Source organism: Geotrypetes seraphini, chromosome 10 (assembly GCF_902459505.1).
Source record: "Geotrypetes seraphini chromosome 10, aGeoSer1.1, whole genome shotgun sequence".
Taxonomy (NCBI): Eukaryota; Metazoa; Chordata; class Amphibia; order Gymnophiona; family Dermophiidae; genus Geotrypetes; species Geotrypetes seraphini.
The window spans coordinates 110,544,823-110,566,031 of record NC_047093.1 but is presented as its reverse complement, the minus strand read 5'-3'; the positions used below and the strand labels follow the sequence as shown (position 1 = coordinate 110,566,031).

Here is a 21,209-nt window from a genome sequence, read left to right as displayed (position 1 = left end):
CAAAAGTAAATTTTTTGCACCATCTTGGATTTGCATTAAACTTTTCAAAAGTAAATTTTTTGCACTTAGGAGTTTCATTTTCGTTCCAAACTTGATATATGGCCTCCTCAGGACAGAATGGCATGGATTGGTGCCTCGTTTGCAGTGGATGGCTAGCAGATTCGCAGCCGTGTATCGTGTGCGCCACAGCCCATGAGGGGGGCGAGATGTGCGTGGATTCCACGCTTACCTCCGGAGAAATCTCCTTGCCTCCACTTCTACCGGAGATGCGAAAGGTGCATCCGGTGCCCTTAAAAACAGTGTGAAAGGCGCTTCAGTGAAATGCAAGGGCAGCTCCAGGGAAAAAACCTCATAAATCATCTAAACACTCTTTTCCACGGAATTTGTAAATATGATGTATCGAGCATTTTTGGTTAAAAAGACTATGCCTGTCACGTCCGCTCAGAATGCAGCGCGGCAGATGGACTCTTCCCTGCCTCTGGATTCTAGCATGTCCTTGTGTTCTCTTTCAGGGACCCGGAGAGTACACGGGCAGTTCCCGCCATCGCCTCTGCTTCTCTTTCCATTCCACTGCTTCCACACGTTTCCTCGGCAGCATCTGCTGATATTGCTAATCTGGCACATCTTCGTGATCAGGATGCTGGTGAGTCCTGTGATCTCAGGGATGAACCCTCCGTGCGTAGACTGTTTAAGTCAAGCTGGCTGGTGGATATTATTGCTGAATCTTTGTGGGAGTTGGACCTGAATTCGGATCCAACCGCTTAGGCAGAATGCTCGCTAATGAGTGACCAATGTCCTCTCCCCGCCTCCTTCCCGGATAATCCGGATCTGGTTCAGATTCTTTCAGATGTTTGGGAGTCCCTGGAGGGTCCCCTCAAATGGCGAGGTTGTACCCTATGTCCCAGGAGTTCTCTAAACGCCTGACTCCGTCGAATATGGATTCGGCTGTGACGCAGGTCACTAAGTGCATTTCCTTGCCCTCTGAAGGAGGGGTAGTCCTGAAAGATGTTCAGGAGAGGCGAGTGGATTTTATCCTTAAGTGCCTCTTCGATTCCATGGTGTAAGGGGTGAGGGTTCTAGCGGCCACCTTTTTTTTGTTACTCGAGCATGTCACTCCAAGCTCCGCCATGATCCTGAGGATGCAGTCCTCCGGGACCTAGATTTTCTGGTGTCCGGGGTGAATTACTTGGTGGACACCCTATATGATATGCTGAAGGTGTTTGTTAAGCTAGGAACTTATTCTGTGTCAGCCAGACGAATGCTTTGGATTTGTCAGTGGTCTGGGGATTCTTCTTCCAAGGCCACACAGAGCAGATTACTCTTTAAGGGTCTGCTTTTTTTTGGCCAGGGTCTGGATGACCTCATGACCAGTGTGCAGGACCGTAAGGCAAAGGTCCTGCCGGGCTCTAAACCTCACCCAGCCCGGGGCTCAGGATGGCCGACCTTTCATCCCTACCGGCGCCCTCACTAGTATGCTGGGCCCCCGGCTTCAGACCAAAGATTTGGAGCCTCCTCCAAACCTCACTTTGGAGGTCCGACCCGCCAACAACCCTCCAACAAGCGTCCTCCAGCCCCCTCTAAAAAGCAGTTCTGATGCCAGCCTATGGCACCGCTTCCTTGGGTTGGGGGGCATCTTTTGTCCTTCTTGATAGAGTGCAGAAGGTGACTTAGGACCGATGGGTCCTAGAAGTCCTCAAAGATGGCTTCAGATTGGAGTTTTACCGATCCCCATTGGATTTCTTCCTGGCTTTGCCCACGGGACATCCAGAAAGAGCCCTGTGCGTATGAGCCACTTTGCAGACTGCTAGATTTGGCGGCGATAGAATCTGTCCCAGAGGACGACTTAGGCTCAGGGATATACTTGATATACTTCATTGTTCCAAAGAAATGCTCAGAAGACCTAAAGGCAGTGAATAAATTCCTACAAGTTCCGCGCTTCAGGATGGAAACGGTGTGCTCAGTTGCAGCAGTGGCGTCAAGGGAATTCTTGGCTTCCCTGGATCTCATGGAAGCATATCTCCACATCCCCATTTTTCGGCGGTTCCACGTGTTGTGATGGCACTTCCAGTTTGTGGCTCTGCTATTCGGTCTGGCTTCATCGTGTTTCCCCGAAAATAAGACCTACCCTGAAAATAAGCCCTAGCATCATTTTTGGGGTAGGTCTTGATATAAACCCTACCCCCAAAATAAGCCCTAGTCGTGGGATTTGCCAGCAACTCTTCAACCTGCCTGCCCGCCCGCCGCCCCCACAGAGCAGCCGAACCTCTGCTGACCCTCCATCCTTCCTCCTTGCTGACCGTGAGCGAGCCTTACCTTCAACTGAAGCAGCGTCAAGCTGGCAGCACTCTAAACAGGCTGCATGGCCTTGTCTGTTGGGGATTTCACTCTGCTGTGTTACTGATGATGTCATCAGTAACACGGCAGAGTGTAATCCCCGATAGACAAGGCCAAGCAGCCTGTCTAGAGTGCTGCTGGCCCGATGCTGCTTCAGATGAAGGTAGGGCTTGCTCGCGGTCAGCGGGGAGGGAAGGATGGCGGGTCAGCAGGGGTTTGGCTTCGCGGTGGGGCGGGGTGTTCAAAGGTTCTGCTGCACAAGGGATGGGAGGGAGGGAAGGATGGATAGAAGCTGGGCAAGGGTTATGCTGCATAAGGCATGGGGGAGGGAAGGCTAGAAGCTGGGCAAGGGTTATGCTGCACGGGGGAGGGAGGGGAGGAAAGATGCTGCACATGTGGGGAGAGTAAGGAAAGAGGAAGAATTGGGGTGAAGGAGAGGAAGGAAGAAATGATCATGTGCATATCCTGAAAATAAGACCTAGTGCCTTTTTGGGCCCCAAATGAATATAAGACACTGTCTTATTTTCGGGAAACACAGTAGTAGCTATGCACCTTCGCTCTCGGGGTATCGTGGTCCATCCGTACCTGGACGACTGGCTGATCAGAGCCCCATCGCTGATGGAGGGGCAAAGGGCAGTGCATCAAGTGGTTCAACTGCTGGTCCTTCTTGGCTGGGTGATCATCTTGAAGAAGAGCCACCTCGAGCCGACACAAGAATGGAGTAAGGGAGTCAGGTTTCACACGACCAGGAACCAAGTATTTCACCTGGACCCCAGAAAGATCAAGGTCTGGAAATCCATTCAGGACATATTAGTGGTGCCAGCTCCTACGGCCCTTTTCTGCACCGGGTGGCTTCTCACGTGGGTCAGGTAATTCTGGTTGCCCCAGACTAGCCGAGAAGACTGTGGTACACATACCTGGTGCGGATGAACATAGAGAGGGGTCTGCGGCATCCCTGCCATTCACGACTGCTCACGCAGGGCCTCATAGCGCTCCAAGATCCGGACCACTTTGGTCTTATGGCTGGGCTCTTGAGTGCACAGCATTGACAACTAGGGGCTATTCATCTGTGGTCATCATAACATAAGAACATAAGAATAGCCTTACTGGGTCAGACCAATGGTCCATCAAGCCCAGTAGCCCCGTTCTCATGGTGGCCAGTCCAGGTCACTAGTACCTGGCCAAAACCCAAGGTGTAGCAATATTACATGCTACCAGTATTGCATGCTACCAATACAGACTATGTACTTTTCCTCCAGGATCTTGTCCAAACATTTCTTAAAACCAGCTACGCTATCTGCTCTTACCACATCCTCTGGCAACACATTCCAGAGCTTAACTATTCTCGGAGTGAAATAAAATTTCCTCCTTTTGGTTTTAAAAGTATTTCTGTGTAACTTCATTGAGTGTCCCCTAGTCTTTGTAATTTTTAACGGAGCGAAAAATCGATCCACTTGTACCCATTCTACTCCACTCAGGATTTTGTAGACTTCAAACATATCTCCCCTCAGCCGTCTCTTTTCCAAGCTGAATAGCCCTAACCGTTTTAGTCTTTCTTCATACGAGAGGAGTTCCATCCCTTTTACCATCTTGGTCGCTCTTCTTTGAACCCTTTCTAGCGCCACTATATCTTCAAATGAGGTCACACCATGGAGCGATACAGGGGCATTATGACATTCTTAGTTTTGTTAACCATCCCTTTTTTAATAGTTCCCAGCATCCTGTTTGCTTTTTTGGCCGCCGCCACACATTGGGCGGAAGGTTTCATCATGTTGTCTACAATGATACCCAGATCCTTTTCTTGGGCGCTAATCCCCAAGGTGGACCCTGGCATCCGGTAACTGTGATTCAGATTATTCTTCCCACTATGCATCACTTTGCATTTGTCCACATTAAATTTCATCTGCCACTTGGACGCCCAGTCTTCCAATTTCCTAAGGTCTGCCTGCAATTTTTCACAATCTGCATGCGTTTTAACAACTTTGAACAGTTTAGTGTCATCTGCAAATTTAATCTCCTCACTCATCATTCCAATTTCCAGATCATTTATAAATAAGTTAAATAGCACTGGTACTAGTGCAGACCCCTGCGGCACTCCACAGTTTACTCTCCTCCATTGAGAAAAATGACCATTTAACCCTACCCTCTGTTTTCTATCCAATAACCAATTCCTAATTCACAAGTGAACTTTGCCACCTATCCCATGACTCTTTAATTTTCTCAGGAGTTTCTCGTGAGGTATTATATCAAAAACTTTCTGAAAATCTAGATACACTATATCAACTGGCTCACCTTTATCCACATGTTTATTCACACCTTCAAAGAAGTCAAGCAAATTTGTGAAGCAAGATCTCCTTTGGCTGAACCCATGCTGACTCCGTCTCATTAAATCACGTTTGTCTGTATGTTCCACAATTTTATTTTTTATAATCATTTCTACCATTTTGCCCGGCACCAAAGTGAGGCTTACTGATCTGTAATTTCCCAGATCTCCCCTGGAGCTGTTTTTAAAAATCAGCGTAACATTGGCCACCCTCCAGTCTTCAGGTACTACAGATGATTTTAGTGACAGGTTACAGATCACTAACAGCAGGTCAGCAATTTCATTTTGAGTTCTTTTAGGACCCTGGGATGTATACCATCCGATCCTGGCGATTTATCACTTTTTAACTTGTCAATTTGGCTCAGTACATCTTCCAGATTCACTGAGATTTCTTTCAATTCCTCCACATCATCACCCTTGAAAACCATTTCCGGTTCAGGTAGATCTCTTACATCTTCTTCCGTAAAGACCGAAGCAAAGAATTCATTCAATCTTTCCGCTATGGCCTTATCCTCCCTGAGCACCCCTTTCGCTCCTCGGTCGTCCAGTGGTCCCACAGATTGCTTCACAGGTTTTCTGCTTCTGATGTACCTAAAAAAATTGCTATGAGTTTTTGCCTCTTTTGCAAGTTTCTCTTCATATTCTTTCTTAACTGTCTTTATCAATGCTATGCATCTAACTTGCCAGTGCTTGTGTTTCTTCCTATTTTCTTCATTCGGATCCTTTTTCCATTCTTTAAAGGATATTTTTTTGGCTCTAATAGCCTCTCACTTTACCTTTTAACCATGCCGGCTCTCGTTTTCTCTTCTTTCCACCTTTGCTGATACGTGGAATACATCTGGTTGGGCTTTCATGACGGTATTTTTAAATAACGTAAGTCCACTGTGGTGGCCTGTGGGAAAGCCTGGAGGTGCTTTCAAGCTTGGTGTGAAAGGGCTCATGTGGATCCCTCGGCTCCTTCAGTAGCATGGGTCCTGGACTTTTTGCAAGCTGGTATCAGGAAGGAACTTGCGGTTTCTTCTCTCTATGTTCAGATTGCGGGTCTGTCCTGCTTGTGTCCCGCTGCACTCAGGGGTTCGCTGGCATCCCACCTGAACGTTGTCTGCTTCTTGCGGGGGGTGGTGTGGCCGAGTCCTCCCTTGCGGCTGTCTTGTCCAATGTGGAATTTGAACCTGGTTCTCCACTCGCTGGTTCGCCTGCCCTATGAGCCTCTGGATCAGATCTCCCTGAAAGATCTCACCATCAAGTCTGTTTTTCTTGTAGCAATCACTTCTGCATGTAGGGTCTCTGAGCTCTGAGCTCTTTCATGCAGAGATCCCTTCTATGCATCACAGATTCTGCGGTCATCTTGAAGACCGTGCCTTCTTTTCTTCCTAAGGTTGTTTCCATTTTCATGTGAATCAGAAAGTCCGACTGCTTGCCTTTGTTCCCTCATGCTCCAGGTCCAAGGATAGACATTTGCAGTCTCTGGACGTGAGGCGTCTCCTTCTGAGATACATGGAGGCCAGTAATGACTTTTGTCTTTCGGACCATCTTTTCATACTGTCGGACCCTTCCCAGCAGAGTAGACCTGCTTCTAAGGCTACCATTTCTAGATGGATCCGTGTGGTGATTTCCGCTGCTTATATGTCAGCGGGAAAGAAACCTCCCCTTGGGATGAAGGCTCACTCCACCAGAGGAATGGCTTCCTCTTGGGACGAATCAACAGCTGTGTCTCCTATGGAGATTTGCAGGGTGGCCACTTGGGCTTCCCTGCATACTTTCACAAAGTTCTAATGACTTGATGTGGCGGCCAAGCACGATGCGGCTTTTGGGGCTTCAGTCCTAGCGGTGGGCTCATCGGAGCCTCCCCTGATTTTGTGGGACTGCTCTGATATGTCCCTACTGTTCAGAGTACAGAGGGATTGTACAAGAACAAAAGATTAGGTTTCTTACCTCTGCTAATCTTCTTTCTTGTAAATCTCTGTAGCCTGAACACCCACCCGTTTTTCTGTCCGATTCGCAGGTCGCCTAACCATTAACTGGTAAGCTGGATTTCTGTCTTTGACCAGCCTCACTGAGAATACCTTACTTGTTCTTTCACTTAAGGTTTAAGGGGTTCCCGTGTGGTCACCCCCTTCCGAACCCTCAGGTTGTGTCTCCCTTTTCCAAATTTGCATAATTTCAAATTGTTTCATGTTCAAGTTAAATGTTTATGCTATGTTTAGCCTTAGGGCAATAACTGTTTTGAAATTTTATTCATGAGCAGAATTGATTTTGTAATGGGGAGTTCCCCGTACCCCCTCTCTCTCTTCTTTTGTTTCTTGTTTTTCCTGTAGATCTTCCTTGCTTGTGTACTGACTGATCTTGAAGGGGAGTGTCCCCGGTGATGACCAAAGGGGGAGGGATGAGACTTTGGTTTAAGTTCCCTACAGTTCATGGCTGGAAGGGATTGATAACCCTACCATTAATACTACAGAGGAGATTTACAAGAAAGAAGATTAGCAGAGGTAAGAAACCTAATCTTTCATGATAATGCGGTGACTGTAGCCAGAAGGATGCTAAGCTGTATAGAAAGAGGAATAACTAGTATAAGGAGAGAGGTATTGATACCCCTATACAGGACCGGAGGCAACATGGATTCACTAGAGATAGGTCTTGCCAGACAAATCTGATCAATTTCTTTGACTGGGTGACCAGACAATTGGATAGAGGATGTGCGCTAGATGTGGTGTATTTAGATTTTAGCAAAGCCTTTGACAGTGTTCTTCACAGATGTCTAATAAACTGTGCTTTCGGGATGGGTCTCAAAGTGACGGGCTGGGTGAAGAGCTGGTTGAGTGGAAGGCGACAGAGGATAGTAATCAATGGAGATCGTTCTGAGGAAAGGGAGGTTACCAGTGGTGTGCCTCAAGGTTCTGTTCTTGAGCCTGTTCTTTTTAGCATTTTTATAAACGATATTGCTGAAGGGTTGTTGGGTAAGATTTGCCTCTTTGCAGAAGATACGAAAATCTACAATAGAGTAGACACACCGGATAGTTTGAATAACATGAAGAAAGACCTGGCAAAACTTGAAGAATGGTCTGAAATTTGGCAGCCAAGAAATCAAGGTCATGCATTTCGGCTGCAAAAACCCAAAGGAATGGTACAGATTAGGGAGTGAAGAGCTTATGTACATGAGAGGAGTGGGACTTAGGTGTGATTGTATGTGATGATCTTAAGTTGGCCAAACAGGTTGAAAAGGTGATGGCAAAAGCTAGAAGGATGCTAGGTTGTATAGGGAGAGGTATGGTTAGTAGTAAAAAGGAGTTATCCCAGGACAAGCAGGCATGATATTCTCACATGTGGGTGACGTCATCTACGGAGCCCCGACGCGGACAGCTTTTCAAGCAAACTTGATTGAAGATTCAAGTTTGCTGTGCTGCACCACGCATATGTGCCTTCCTGCTCCACTAGAGGGCGCATCCCCTCCTCGTGGTCTCCAGTTCGTTTCTTTCTGCGGAGCCACGAAGTCCTGTACTTTTAGGTCTCTGCCCAAAGTGTCTTCTAGTACCGCGGCTTTCTTATTTTTTGAGTCGGAGAGTCGCTGTGCGCGTGTGATTTGTTGTTTTCTTGTCTTTTTCTCTCTTCGAGATTTTTTGCCGTCGATCAGCCCTCGATCCCGGCCCCGGCCTTGACCTCGGCCTCGGGTACCTCAGCTCCGTCTCGAGACGACCCCGAAGACCTCGGGTTCACTGAAGTCCTCGGCTCCGGGTAAGTCCCCTCTTCCTCCAGCAGGTTCCACGCCGGCCAAGAAGCCAGCCTCGGGGACGCCGGCCGGGCATGGTGGGAGTTCCCTGCCTGTGGTCCCGGCGAAGCCCTCCAAGCCCTCGGGACGTGCCTCCACCACAAGGGAATACTCTGCATCGAGGTCGCCCTCGGTGGAGTGCACTGCGACCTCGGACATGCCGTCGATGCTGTCCGTGCCGGTCTTTCAGGACATGCTCCGGGCGATGATCTCGTCGGAGCTATCCGCTGTGCTGGCCCATCTGCAGCCGACCTCGACCTCGCGTGCGCCGGACCAGCCTGAGCCTCGCATTGAGGCGCCTGGGGGCAAGGTGCGGCGGTCCCGGCGCCTTTCGTCGTCCTCTGACTCTTCGCCCTGGGCCTCGAGACGCTCTTCCCCCGTGGGGCTCCGCCGGGGACTTGCCGGCCTCCCGCAGGGGGGCGTTTGGCCTGCTTCTGGAGGATTTTTCCAATTTGCGGCTCCATCTGTTTCATGCGGCATACGATGGATTTGAGCTTTCGTCCAGGGTCTCCGCCTTTGCAGTGGCCATGCGCCGGCTGGCTTGGCTGCGCCTGGTCGACATGGACCCAAACTTGCAGGATCGGTTGGCGTACCTGCCCTGTGTAGGCAAGGAGTTGTTCGATGACACCATTGAGGCAGCTACTAAACGCCTTTCGGAGCATGAGAAGTCGTTTGCTTCATTGGTCAGACCAAAGCCAAAGCCGGCCTTGTCGAGACCCTTCCGGGCCCCTCCGCGCCGCTACCCACAGAAGTCTACGCCGGTGTTTTCTCGACCTCTGCCTAGGCATCAGCAGGCACATCCTCGGGCTTTGCCTAAGTCCCAACCGGCCGCTGCTTCCAAGCAGTCCCCTTCTTTTTGATGGGGTGAGCAGATGGGGACGGGCCCCCGCACAGATTTCAGGCCTCCTTCCCATCAGGGGCCGTCTCAGTGCCTTTTACCCTCGTTGGGAAGCCCTCACGTCCGATGCCTGGGTCCTGGGCGTGATATCCTCGGGTTACTCTCTCAACTTTCGGGAGCTTCCTCCCGACAGCCCCCCGAGTGCGTGTCCTCCCAATCGAGCGCAGTTGTCCCTCCTTCTCTCGGAGGCCTGAGATTTTCTTTGTCTGCGGGCAGTGGAAGTGGTCCCTCCTGGTCAACGGGGGCGGGGTTTTTACTCCCGTTACTTTTTGGTCCCGAAAAAGACAGGGGACCTGCGCCAGATTCTGGATTTAAGACGCCTCAACAAATATCTTGTGCGGGAAAAGGTTTGGATGCTTTCCCTTCCATTTCTTTATCCCTTGCTGGACGAGGGGGATTGGCTCTGCTCCCTCGATCTGAAGGAGGCCTATACGCATGTTCCGGTGCATCCTGCTTATCGCTGGTTTCTGCGTTTTCAGGTGGGAGAGTACCCACCTGCAATATCGGGTCCTCCCCTTTGGTCTGGCCTCGTCCCCTCGAGTCTTCACGAAGTGTCTCGTGTTGGTCGCAGCAGCCTTGTGGTCCGAGGGTCTTCAGGTATTTCCCTACATGGACGACTGGTTGGTCAAGGCGCCATCCAGGGAGGGGGTTATCTCAGCGACCCAACAGACTATTATCTTCCTTCAGAGTTTGGGGTTCGAGATAAACTTTCCAAAATCCCAGCTGTGCCACACTCAGTCCTTGCAGTTCATCAGGGCCGTGCTGGACACGGTTCGCCTCCGTTCCTTCCTTCCTCCTTCTCGATTGGAGGCGCTGGTCAGTCTGAGTCAGAAGGTTTCGCGGCGGGACTCGGTCTCGGCGAAACGCATGATGGCTCTGCTGGGTCATATGGCTTCTACCGTCCATGTCACACCGTTCGCTCGACTGCATCTGCGGATACCTCAGTGGACGTTGGCCTCTCAGTGGCGTCAGGATCGGGACCCGATATCCGCTCCCGTGACGGTGACTCTTTCTTTGAGACGATCGCTCCGTTGGTGGGCCAACTCTTCCAATCTTTCCAGGGGTTTGCTCTTTCTCGCCCCTCCACACCACAAGGTCCTCACCACGGACTCTTCGGAGTACGCTTGGGGGGCTCATCTGGACGGGGTACGCACTCAGGGGATGTGGTCAGCGGAGGACCGTCGCTGTCACATCAACGTCTTGGAACTTCGGGCCATTTATCTGGCAGCTGCTTCACGACCGGGTGGTTCTGGTCCGTACAGACAACCAGGTGGCGATGTATTATGTAAACAAGCAAGGGGGGACAGGGTCCTGGTCCCTGTGTCAAGAGGCTCTTCGTCTTTGGGAGTGGGCGATTTCCCAAAACATCTTCCTTCGAGCGGTTTACATTCAGGGGGAGCAGAATTGTCTGGCGGACAAGCTCAGCCGCCTTCTCCAGCCGCACGAGTGGTCGCTGCATTCTCGAGTCTTGCGACAGGTGTTCGAGTGGTGGGGGACTCCTCAGATAGATCTGTTCGCCTCCCCCCTCAATCACAAACTGCCTCTCTTCTGTTCCCGGATGTACTCCCCGGATCGTCTCGAGGCCGACGCCTTCCTCCTCAATTGGGAGGGGAAGTTCCTCTACGCGTTTCCGCCTTTTCCTCTGATCCTGCGGACGCTTGTACATCTCAGGTCTGCGCGGGCCACTCTGATCCTGATTGCTCCTCGGTGGCCTCGCCAGCCTTGGTTCTCTCTGCTTCTTCAACTCAGCGTCAGGGAGCCTCTGCTTCTGCCTGTTTTTCCCTCTCTGCTATCTCAGAGTCGGGGTTCACTTTTACATCCCAATCTTCAGTCTCTACATCTAACCGCTTGGTTCCTTTCCCGCTGACTTCTCTTCCTTTGTCTCAGTCAGTCCGGGAGGTGTTGGAGGCTTCTCGTAAAGTCTCGACTCGACTCTGCTACTCTCAGAAGTGGACCAGATTCTCGTCCTGGTGTTCATCTCATCATCTCGACCCTGTGTCGGTGCCTGTGTCTTCGGTTCTGGAGTATTTGCTTTCTTTGTCTCATTCCGGTCTGAAGACGACTTCTATTCAGGTGCATCTTAGTGTGATTGCTGCCTTCCATAAGCACCTTGGCGGGAAGTTCCTTTCCCTTCATCCTTTGGTTTCTCGTTTCATGAGGGGCCTCTTGAATGTCTATCCTCCTCTCAAGCCTCCCCCTGTGGTTTGGGATCTTAATGTGGTTCTGGCTCAACTTATGAAACCTCCGTTTGAGCCTATGGATAAGTGTCATCTCAAATTCCTCACTTGGAAGGTGATCTTCCTGCTTGCTCTCACTTCTGCTCGGAGAGTTGTGAGCTGCAGGCATTAGTGGCGGACCCGCCTTTTACTGTATTCCATCATGACAAGGTGGTTCTCCGCACTCATCCTAAGTTTTTGCCTAAGGTGGTGTCTGATTTTCATCTCAATCAGTCCATTGTCCTGCCCGTGTTTTTTCCCAAGCCCCACTCTCATCCTGGTGAGGTGGCGCTTCACACACTTGACTGTAAGCGGGCGTTGGCCTTTTATCTTCAACGCACTCAGTCTCATCGGACGGTTCCTTAATTGTTTTTGTCCTTCGACCCTAATCGGTTGGGATGCCCAGTTTCCAAGTGCACCTTGTCCAACTGGTTGGCTGCTTGTATTTCTTTTTGCTACGCTCAAGCTGGTCTCGCGCTGCATGGTCGAGTCACGGGACATAAGGTCCGAGCGATGGCGACTTCTGTAGCTTTCCTCAGGTCCACGCCTATTGAGGAGATTTGCAAGACTTCCACGTAGTCTTCGGTTCATACTTTCACCTCCCACTACTGTCTGGATACTCTGTCCAGGAGCGATGGCCGTTTTGGCCAATCGGTTTTGCGCAATCTGTTTTCTTGAATTGCCAACTTCCCTCCGTCCCTTTTTCATTAGCTTGGAGGTCACCCACATGTGAGAATATCATGCCTGCTTGTCCTGGGATAAAGCACAGTTACTTACCGTAACAGGTGTTATCCAGGGACAGCAGGCATATATTCTCATAACCCGCCCTCCTCCCTGAGGTTGGCTTCTTTGCTGGTTATGTGAACTGGAGACCACGAGGAGGGGTTGCGCCCTCTAGTGGAGCAGGAAGGCACACATGCATGGTGCAACACAGCAAACATGAATCTTCAATCAAGTTTGCTTGAAAAGCTGTCTGCGTGGGGGCTCCGTAGATGACATCACCCACATGTGAGAATAAATGCCTGCTGTCCCTGGATAACACCTGTTACGGTAAGTAACTGTGCTGTATTGATGCCCCTGTATAAAACTGGTGAGACCTCATTTAGAATATTGTGTACAATTCTGGAGGCTGCATCTTCAAAAAGATATAAAAAGGATGGAGTCAGTCCAGAGGAAGGTTACTAAAATGGTATGTGGTCTTCATCATAAGGCGTATGGGGCAGACCTAAAGATTACAATCTGTATACTTTGGAGGAAAGGCGGGAGAGGGGAGATATGATAGAGACGTTTAAATACCTACGTAATATAAATGCGTATGAGTCGAGTCTCTTTCATTTGAAAGGAAATTCTGCAATGAGAGGGCTTAGGATGAAGTTTCATAGAAACATAGAAACATAGAAATAGACGGCAGATAAGGGCCAAGGCCCATCAAGTCTGCCCACCCCAGTGATCCTCACTATCTATCTTTGCGGATAGATCCCACATGTCTATCCCATCTGGCCTTAAAATCCGCCACACTGGTGGCCTCAATAACCCGAAGTGGAAGACTATTCCAGCGATCAACCACCCTTTCAGTGAAGAAGAACTTCCTAGTGTCACTGTGCAGTTTCCTGCCCCTGATTTTCCACGAATGCCCCCTTGTTGCCGCGGGACCCTTGAAGAAGAAGATGTCTTCTTCCACCTTGATGCGGCCCGTGAGATATTTGAATGTCTCGATCATGTCTCCCCTCTCTCGACGCTCCTCGAGTGAGTAGAGCTGCAAATTCCCCAACCGCTCCTCATACGGGAGCTCCCTGAGTCCCGAGACCATCCTGGTGGCCATTCTCTGGACCGACTCCAGTCTCAGCACATCCTTGCGGTAATGCGGCCTCCAGAATTGCACACAGTACTCCAGGTGCGGTCTCACCATGGATCTATATAGTGGCATAATGACTTCAGGTTTACGGCTGATGAAACTCCTGCGTATGCAACCTATGATTTGCCTTGCTTTGGATGAAGCTTGCTCCACTTGGTTTGCCGACTTCATGTCTTCCCTGACAATCACTCCCAAGTCTCTTTCTGCTACAGTTCTTGTCAGGATCTCGCCATTTAGGGTGTAGATCTTGCATGGATTCTGGCTTCCCAGGTGCATGACTTTGCATTTTTTGGCATTGAAACTGAGTTGCCAGGACCTAGACCAGTGCTCCAGCAGAAGTAAGTCATGCACCATATCGTCTGTCATTGCTTTTTTGTCTGTTGTGCTTTTGCTCACTACATTGCACAGTTTGGCATCATCGGCAAACAATGTTATTTTACCTCGAAGCCCTTCTGTCAGGTCTCTTATATAGATGTTGAACAAGATCGGGCCTAGGACGGAGCCCTGTGGCACTCCACTTATCACCTCCGACATCTCGGAGGGAGTGCCATTCACCATCACCCTCTGAAGCCTACCTCCAAGCCAGTTCCCAACCCATTTTGTTAAAGTGTCGCCCAGACCTAAAGAACTCATCTTGTTCAGCAACCTGCGGTGTGGCACGCTATCAAATGCTTTGCTGAAATCCAGATAGACGATGTCCAGGGACTCACCAACATCCAGCTTCCTCGTCACCCAGTCAAAGAAGCCGATCAGGTTGGATTGGCACGATCTCCCCTTAGTAAATCCATGTTGGCGGGATCCCGCAGATTCTCCTCGTCCATGATCCTATCCATTTGGTGTTTGATTAGGGTTTCCATTAGTTTGCTCACTATTGAAGTGAGACTCACTGGTCTGTAGTTTGCCATATCCACCCTGGAGCCTTTCTTGTGTAGTGGAATGACGTTAGCCGTCTTCCAGTCCATCGGGACGTTACCTGTACTAAGGGAGAGATTAAAGAGCGCGGATAGTGGTTCCGCCAAGACATCTCCCAACTCCCTGAGTACCCTAGGGTGTTAAGAGGTGATAGGCTCCGGAGTAATCTAAGGAAATACTTTTTTCAGAAAGGGTGGTAAATGCATGGAACAATCTCCCAGAAGAGGTGGTGGATACAGAGAATTTGTCTGAATTCAAAAGGGCCTGGGATAGGCACGTGGGATCTCTCGGAGAGAGAAAGAGATAATGGTTGCTGCAGATGGACAGGCTAAATGGGCCATTTGGCCTTTATCTGCCATCATGTTTTTATGTTTACTCCTCTGCCCTCTAGCCCAGCCTGCTGATTAACCGTTCCCCTTAACTGTATCCATGATATCCTGTTTGTCTTTCTTGCCTGTTTAGATTGTAAGCTTTTTCGAGCAGGGACTGTTTTCTTTCTCTTTGTGACCTCTGTGCAGCACTTCGTGTGTCTGGTAGTGCTATAGAAATAATTAATAGTAGCAGAAGTAGTAGTAGTAGACTTCGGTCGACAGGCCAATCTCTGGTGGTACCTGTCAGGCAGACTGCATTTACTTCACAGGAGCTTGGGGTCATCCCCGTATTTCTCCTTCTGCTGAGCAGAAGTTCCATAGGAGACTCGGCGGTGTCTTGCAAGGTGCCGTCTGCGTCTTCTCACCTCTGCCTATCCCTAAGCGTTCTGTAGGGGCAAAGGTACAGTCAGGCATAGGGTATGACTGGCAGCCTGAAGATCAGCATTGAAGAAACATTCCCAGCGTGAGGCAGTGTGTGATTCTCTGATTCCGGCTACTATTAGAGAGCTGAGGCAGGCTGCAGCACATTGCCAGCACAGGTAATGGTGAGTAAAGACTGTTACAGCTTGTGAGGTGAATCGGAGGAGGTTTGGAAATTGAAGTTTGGAGGGTTTCTGCATGTCCCCCTGTGTTTCCCCACTTGAAAAATCCTAAAATCGCCATTTTTGTACTTTGTTTAATGTGAAAAATATCGTGATTATGGCGCAAATTTCTTAACGGTGGCCATCTTGGATTTTTAGCAATGTTTTTTTTTCTCTCAAACTCCCTGCTTCTCCAAAACTTGTTGGGATGGAGTCTTTGGACTCTCCTAATGTGAATTCTTGCTAGGATTGCACAAATGTGCCTCAAGAGTGTACTTGCGCCACGTAGCGCTGCCGGGAGAGGCGGCAGCGTCAAGCTTGGCCTCTCCCAAGCTTAAGCAGGTGACAAAATACTCGGATAGTCCAGTGGAGTGGCTTTTTTTATTTTTGGGGCTTGGCATGGTTGCTAGTTATATGCACCTGGATGTGTATCCTCCATAGTCTAAGAAACACAAAGTTACTATATTTTTTGCTCCATAAGACGCACTTTTTCAACCCCCCAAAAGGGGGTGGAAATATAAACTTACACTTGTGCATCTTATGAAGCGAAGATACAAATTTAAGCCTGCTGTCGCCGCTTCTGCATATTTTAACCCCCCACTACCACTGCATATTTTTAACCTGCCGCATATTAAAAAAAACCTAAAACCCACCACTGCTACAACTTTAATCCCGCCTGCCCATTCGCTGCCGTCGTACCTGGTGGTCTAGAGAATTTCCTGGCCAGAAGCGCAGAGATCAAGAGTAAGCCCTCCGCGCTCCTGCCTGGGCCCGCGCTTCCCGGTTATGGGAGTCCCTTGGAAAATTTGACCACATCACCAACGCCTTCCTAGACTCACACTGGCTTCCAATACAAGCCCGCATCCAATTCAAACTATACTGTATGTTATTCAAAACCTTAAACGGAACGGCACCCACCCACCTAAACAACCGTCTAAACAGGAACCTCTCAACCAGACAGAGGAGAACCCAATCCCCTTTCTCCTTCCCCCCTTTTAAAGGAACTAAACGCAAAAAGATGTATGACAACTTACTTGCAACACATGCAGCTAAATTGGACCCCTCCATCACCAACCTACTGACAGCATCAACTGACCTCAAGGCTTTCCGCAAAGAAATCAAGACCCTACTATTCAAGAAATTCACCCAAGCGTCCTAATCCCTTCCTTTTCCCCTCTCTCCCCCTCTTAGAATCTACTCATCAAAATTGCTTTAGACCTTACGCCTTAATTGTAATTTGTATTTCTCTTCCTGGAAATGTCCAGTTATCGTTCTGATGTAATCCTCTTAGAACTGAAAGGTACAGGCGGAATATAAGCCAGTAATGTAATGTAATGTAATTTATGGATCCCTCTCAGGTTTTGGAACCTGGGGATGATCCCATAATTCTGCGTTTATTTAAGTCTGTGGATTTTCTGGATCTTATTTTGGACTCTTTGCAGGAGTTGAATTTAGTCACTCAGCCGGCTCTGTCCACTTCTTCCTTCTGGCTTTGTGGTGTGTCTCCTCCCTTTCTCTGGCACTCTGATATGAGCTGTGTACGTGGCCGGAGTGGACAAGGTTCAGGCGGATTTTATCAGTCATCAGATTCTGGATCCTGGAAAGTGGTCCCTATCTCAAAGGGCGTTAGATTGCATAGTGGCTCAGTAGGGGCATACCATGTTCCATCACATGGCAACTGTGGCCAACAAGAAAACCGATCAGTTCTTCAGTCACCGTTGCAAGGCTGGCAGCGAAGGCCTTCACATTCTGGTTTAGCCGTGGCTACAGGAAGATCTCCTATATGTTTTCTCTCTGTGGCCCATGATAGGGCGTTTGTTACAATGGATAGTGGCCCACAGAGGTCTGGTGACCTTGTCCTACCCAATTGACTGAGGTTCCCGTGGTATGCCGATCTGGTTTGGCTCCAGTGGGGTCAGAGGCTCCGACTCCTTTGTCTCCTCACACAGGACCCAATTGTGCTGCAGGATCCAGACTGCTTTGGTCTTGCAGCATGGCTATTGAGCGCATGGCCTTAACTAGACAGTGGTTGCCGTTTTGCTTCGCAGCTAAAAGAAATCCACAGTGGCTGCTTATGTGAAGGCTTGGAGATGTTATCGGGCGTGGTGTGTCCTGGGTCAGGTGGACCCATCTGTTCTGTCTATTGCTCGTATCCTGGAATTTCTGTAAGATGGCCTGATGAAAGGCTTGGCAGTGGCTTCTCTCCGGGTGCAGATTGTCGGTCTTTCTTGTATGGGTCCTTCTTCTCTGAGGGGCTTCTTGGCAACTCATCCAATTTAATTTTGTTTAATCATAATATTCACCATGCTCTATTTCTAAGCATTGCTACTCACAGGATGTCCTTGTCTCTTCCATTAACAAGTCTGTTTTCTGCAAGATACTCTGATGTTTTGGCCTCTGCTGCACCTTCAATGTCTGTTTTGAAATATGAACCTGGTTCTCTGCTCTCTGGCTCGTCCGCCTTATGAGCCTGTGGACCAGGCATCCCTTATGGATCTTACGATCAAGAATGTATTTCTGGGTTTTGGAGCTTTAGACTCTTTCCTGCCGGGATCCCTTTCTGCATATTACGGATTCCAGTGTGATGCTGTACCCTGTACCTTCTTTTCTTCCAAAAGTGGTTTCCACTTTCCATGTGAATGAGGAAGTCAGGCTTTCTGCTTTTGCTTCCTCCAGCTTGAGGGAGCAGGACCGGGTGTTGCTGTCCCTGGATGTGCGCAAGCTATTGTTGAGATACCTGGAGATTATGAATGAGTTTTGCCTTTCTGATCATGTTTGTTCTGGAGGGTCCTGCCCCTAAGGGCAGGCCGACTTTCAAGGCCACCATTTCTAGATGAATCAGCATGGCCATTTCCATGGCTTACATTGTGGCCAGAAAGAAGCCCCCCTCGCGGTGCAGGCTCATTCTATCAGAGATATTTCATGCTCTTGGGCAGGGTCATCGGCTATCTCTTTTGATGAGATTTACAGGGTTGCTACCTCTTTGCATACGTTCATCAATTTATATAAGATTGATGTGGTGGCCAAGCAGGATGTTGCTTTTGGTGCCTCTGTTTTGGCAGCCAGCTCATCAGACCCACCCTGATTCTCCAGGACTGCTATGTTACGTCCCACTCATCCCGGAATAAAGTGGGATTGCACAAGAACAAAAGATTAGGTTTTTACCTTTGATAATCTTCTTTCTTGTAAATCCACACTTGGGCCACGATTCACTATAGTCAGCGATCATTGCTAAACCTATTTTCACAGGTTTAGCAACTATCGCTGCTAACCGACCCTATTTACAAAACGGCCCACTGTGTGTTTTCCCCCTCAATCGCCCATTTTCCGGCCATGCAAGTTAGTAAAACCCCATGCAAAATAGCCAAGTGATTGATTCACTAACATTTGCTTGGCTATTTTGCATCGGGTTTTACTATCCTAAAACCCGACTGCTGTAGACCTGCCGGTAACTGTGTTACCGACAGGTCTGCCTGGGGTTTTTTGTTTTTTTTTTTTTTGCAATGCCACAGATTTTTTTGCATATATTACACATGCAAAATATCTGCCCAATTGAAAAAAATTAAAAAAGGCCTCCTGACAATGCCCCTCCTCGAACCCCAAAAAAATGGCAGGAGGAATGCCCACTCCCTCCTGCCACCTGACGTCCTATGCTGCTGCCGCTGGTCTTAAATATGACAGGAGGGATGCCCACTTTCCTGCCATCGGCCCACTCCCCCCCCTGAACTTAGATATGGCAGGAGGGATTCCCACTCTCTCCTCCTGTGGCCCCCTACCGTTGTCCCCCCCGACGGCCCTCTCCCGTACCTTTAAGTCAGAAGCAGAAGGGGTGCCCAGCAGTGTTCCCTCTAAGCGGGCGGGTGTTGTGAGCAAACTTTTTTCACCGTGAGCCAAAAATATCGGGCGCCAGCAAGTTATGAGCCAACTCGCCCGATTCTCCTCTCGCCGCCCTGCCATCTGCCGTACGCCTCTTCCGATCGTGCGCTGTGACGAGAAACGTGTGCGCTGCGATGTAATATTTTGTGCGCCAGCGCACGCCAGCGCAGCTTAGCGGGAACACTGGTTCAAATGGTTTTATTTATTTCCCCAAATTTATTTTTGTTATACGCATTGAAAATATTTGATATTGCGTTTAAATCAAAATCTCAATAAACTTGAAATGAGTGCCCGTGAGATTGTGGGAGGGTTAAATACTCAAAACTTAGAAGTTTTTGCTACGCCAGCTTTCTGGTATCTTTACATACAGTGGCGTACCTAGCATATGTAACATCCGGGGCCCATCATTTTTTGGCACCCCCCCCCATCTGTAAGAAAAACATGATTTTTAGTAACAAACCACACGTCACACATGAGTACCTAGGAAAAGGCAGCATCTTACATATTGCAGTGAGCAGTACATCAATACACCCATTGTAAAACTAAACAAGCCAGACCAGCACAGATCAATCCTACACCGTCAATCCTAACAGAAAACCATGTCTTTCGAACACACAGAACACAGAAAACACCTTCGCCTAGTAAGGAATATGTAATCACAAACTAACCCCTCCCTCTTTTACAAAACTGTAGTGTGGATTTTAGCTACGGAGGTAACAGCTCTGATGCTCATAAAATTCTGAGCATCAGAGCTGCTACCACCAAGGCTGGTGCTAAAAACGCTTCACAGTTTTGTAAAAAGGGGGATAAAATAAAAATACATAGACAAAGGTTAAATTGAACCAGCAAGAAGCTGGACTCTGCATACAATGCTTCACAGAAACAGTGACACATGTCTCCTAAAGCAATAAATAAATAGAAATTTTTTTCTACCTTTGTCTTCTGTGGTTTCTCCTTTCCTCATCTTCTTGTAACTCTCTTCCTTCCATCCACTGTCTGCCGTCTCTCTTCCCCTATATGGCATCTTCTCTCCTTCTATGCCCCTTCCAGAAACTGTATGCCTCCCCCTTCCATCTCTCCTTTCACCCCATTGGTCTGGCATCTCTCTCCTCGCCTTCCCTCTCCCACACCTCTCCTCATAGTCTGGTATCTCCCCTTCCCTGATTCTCTGGCATCTCTCTCCTTTCCTTTTCTTCCATCTTTCGCTCCCCCTCCATGCTCTCACATCTCCCCCTTCCTTTTCCCTTAGACTGGCATACCTTCCTCCTACGCTCCAAGCCCTGGCATCTCCTTTAATTCCCTCCCTCATCTTCCTTCTCCCTCCAGCTGGGTACCGCAACACTCTTCCCTGCAGCTCTGCACTTCCCCACAATTGCCATGCTTCGGTTCCTCTTCTTCCTTCCTTCCTCCCCCCCCCCCCCGCGGGACCCTGCGGCACCATCAACTCTTACTCCCTCTAATGTCGGCCCTGCAGCTCCAGACTTCCTCGCACCTTCTCCCCTCCCCCTTTGGATCGCTATTATTTTAAATGTTATAGCCGCGGAGCTGTATCCATCAGTGGAGATGTCTAACCTCGGCCTGCCCCGGAACTCTTACTGCAGCAGACGCCCGTCTAGGCAGGAACAGGAAGTCACTGTTGCAGTAAGAGTTCCGGGGCAGGCCGAGGTTAGACATCTCCACTGATGGATACAGCTCCGCGGCTATAACATTTAAAATAATAGCGATCCAAAGGGGGAGGGGAGAAGGTGCGAGGAAGTCTGGAGCTGCAGGGCCGACATTAGAGGGAGTAAGAGTTGATGGTGCCGCAGGGTCCCGCGGGGGGGGGGGAGGAAGGAAGGAAGAAGAGGAACCGAAGCATGGCAATTGTGGGGAAGTGCAATCCCCCCAATGCGTCCCCTTACCTTACCGACGCGTGTGTGCGCTGTGAAGAGAAACTTTGCGCTGCGATGTAATATTTTGTGCGCGAGCGCAGGCCAACGCAGCTTAGCGGGAACACTGGTGCCCAGTGAGACCCTCCTGCCTGCTCCTGCCGACAGCAGAGGAGCAGGAGGGTCTAACTGGGCACCCTTCCTGCTTC

The 21,209-nt window shown here is 49.3% G+C and overlaps 1 protein-coding gene across 5 annotated transcripts in view; it reads left to right on the top strand.

Moving 5' to 3' along the window:
• ZNF618 (zinc finger protein 618) overlaps positions 1 to 21,209 on the top strand; it is a 771,796-nt gene that overhangs the window by 7,640 nt on the left and 742,947 nt on the right. The gene's annotated exons all lie outside the window — the stretch shown is intronic.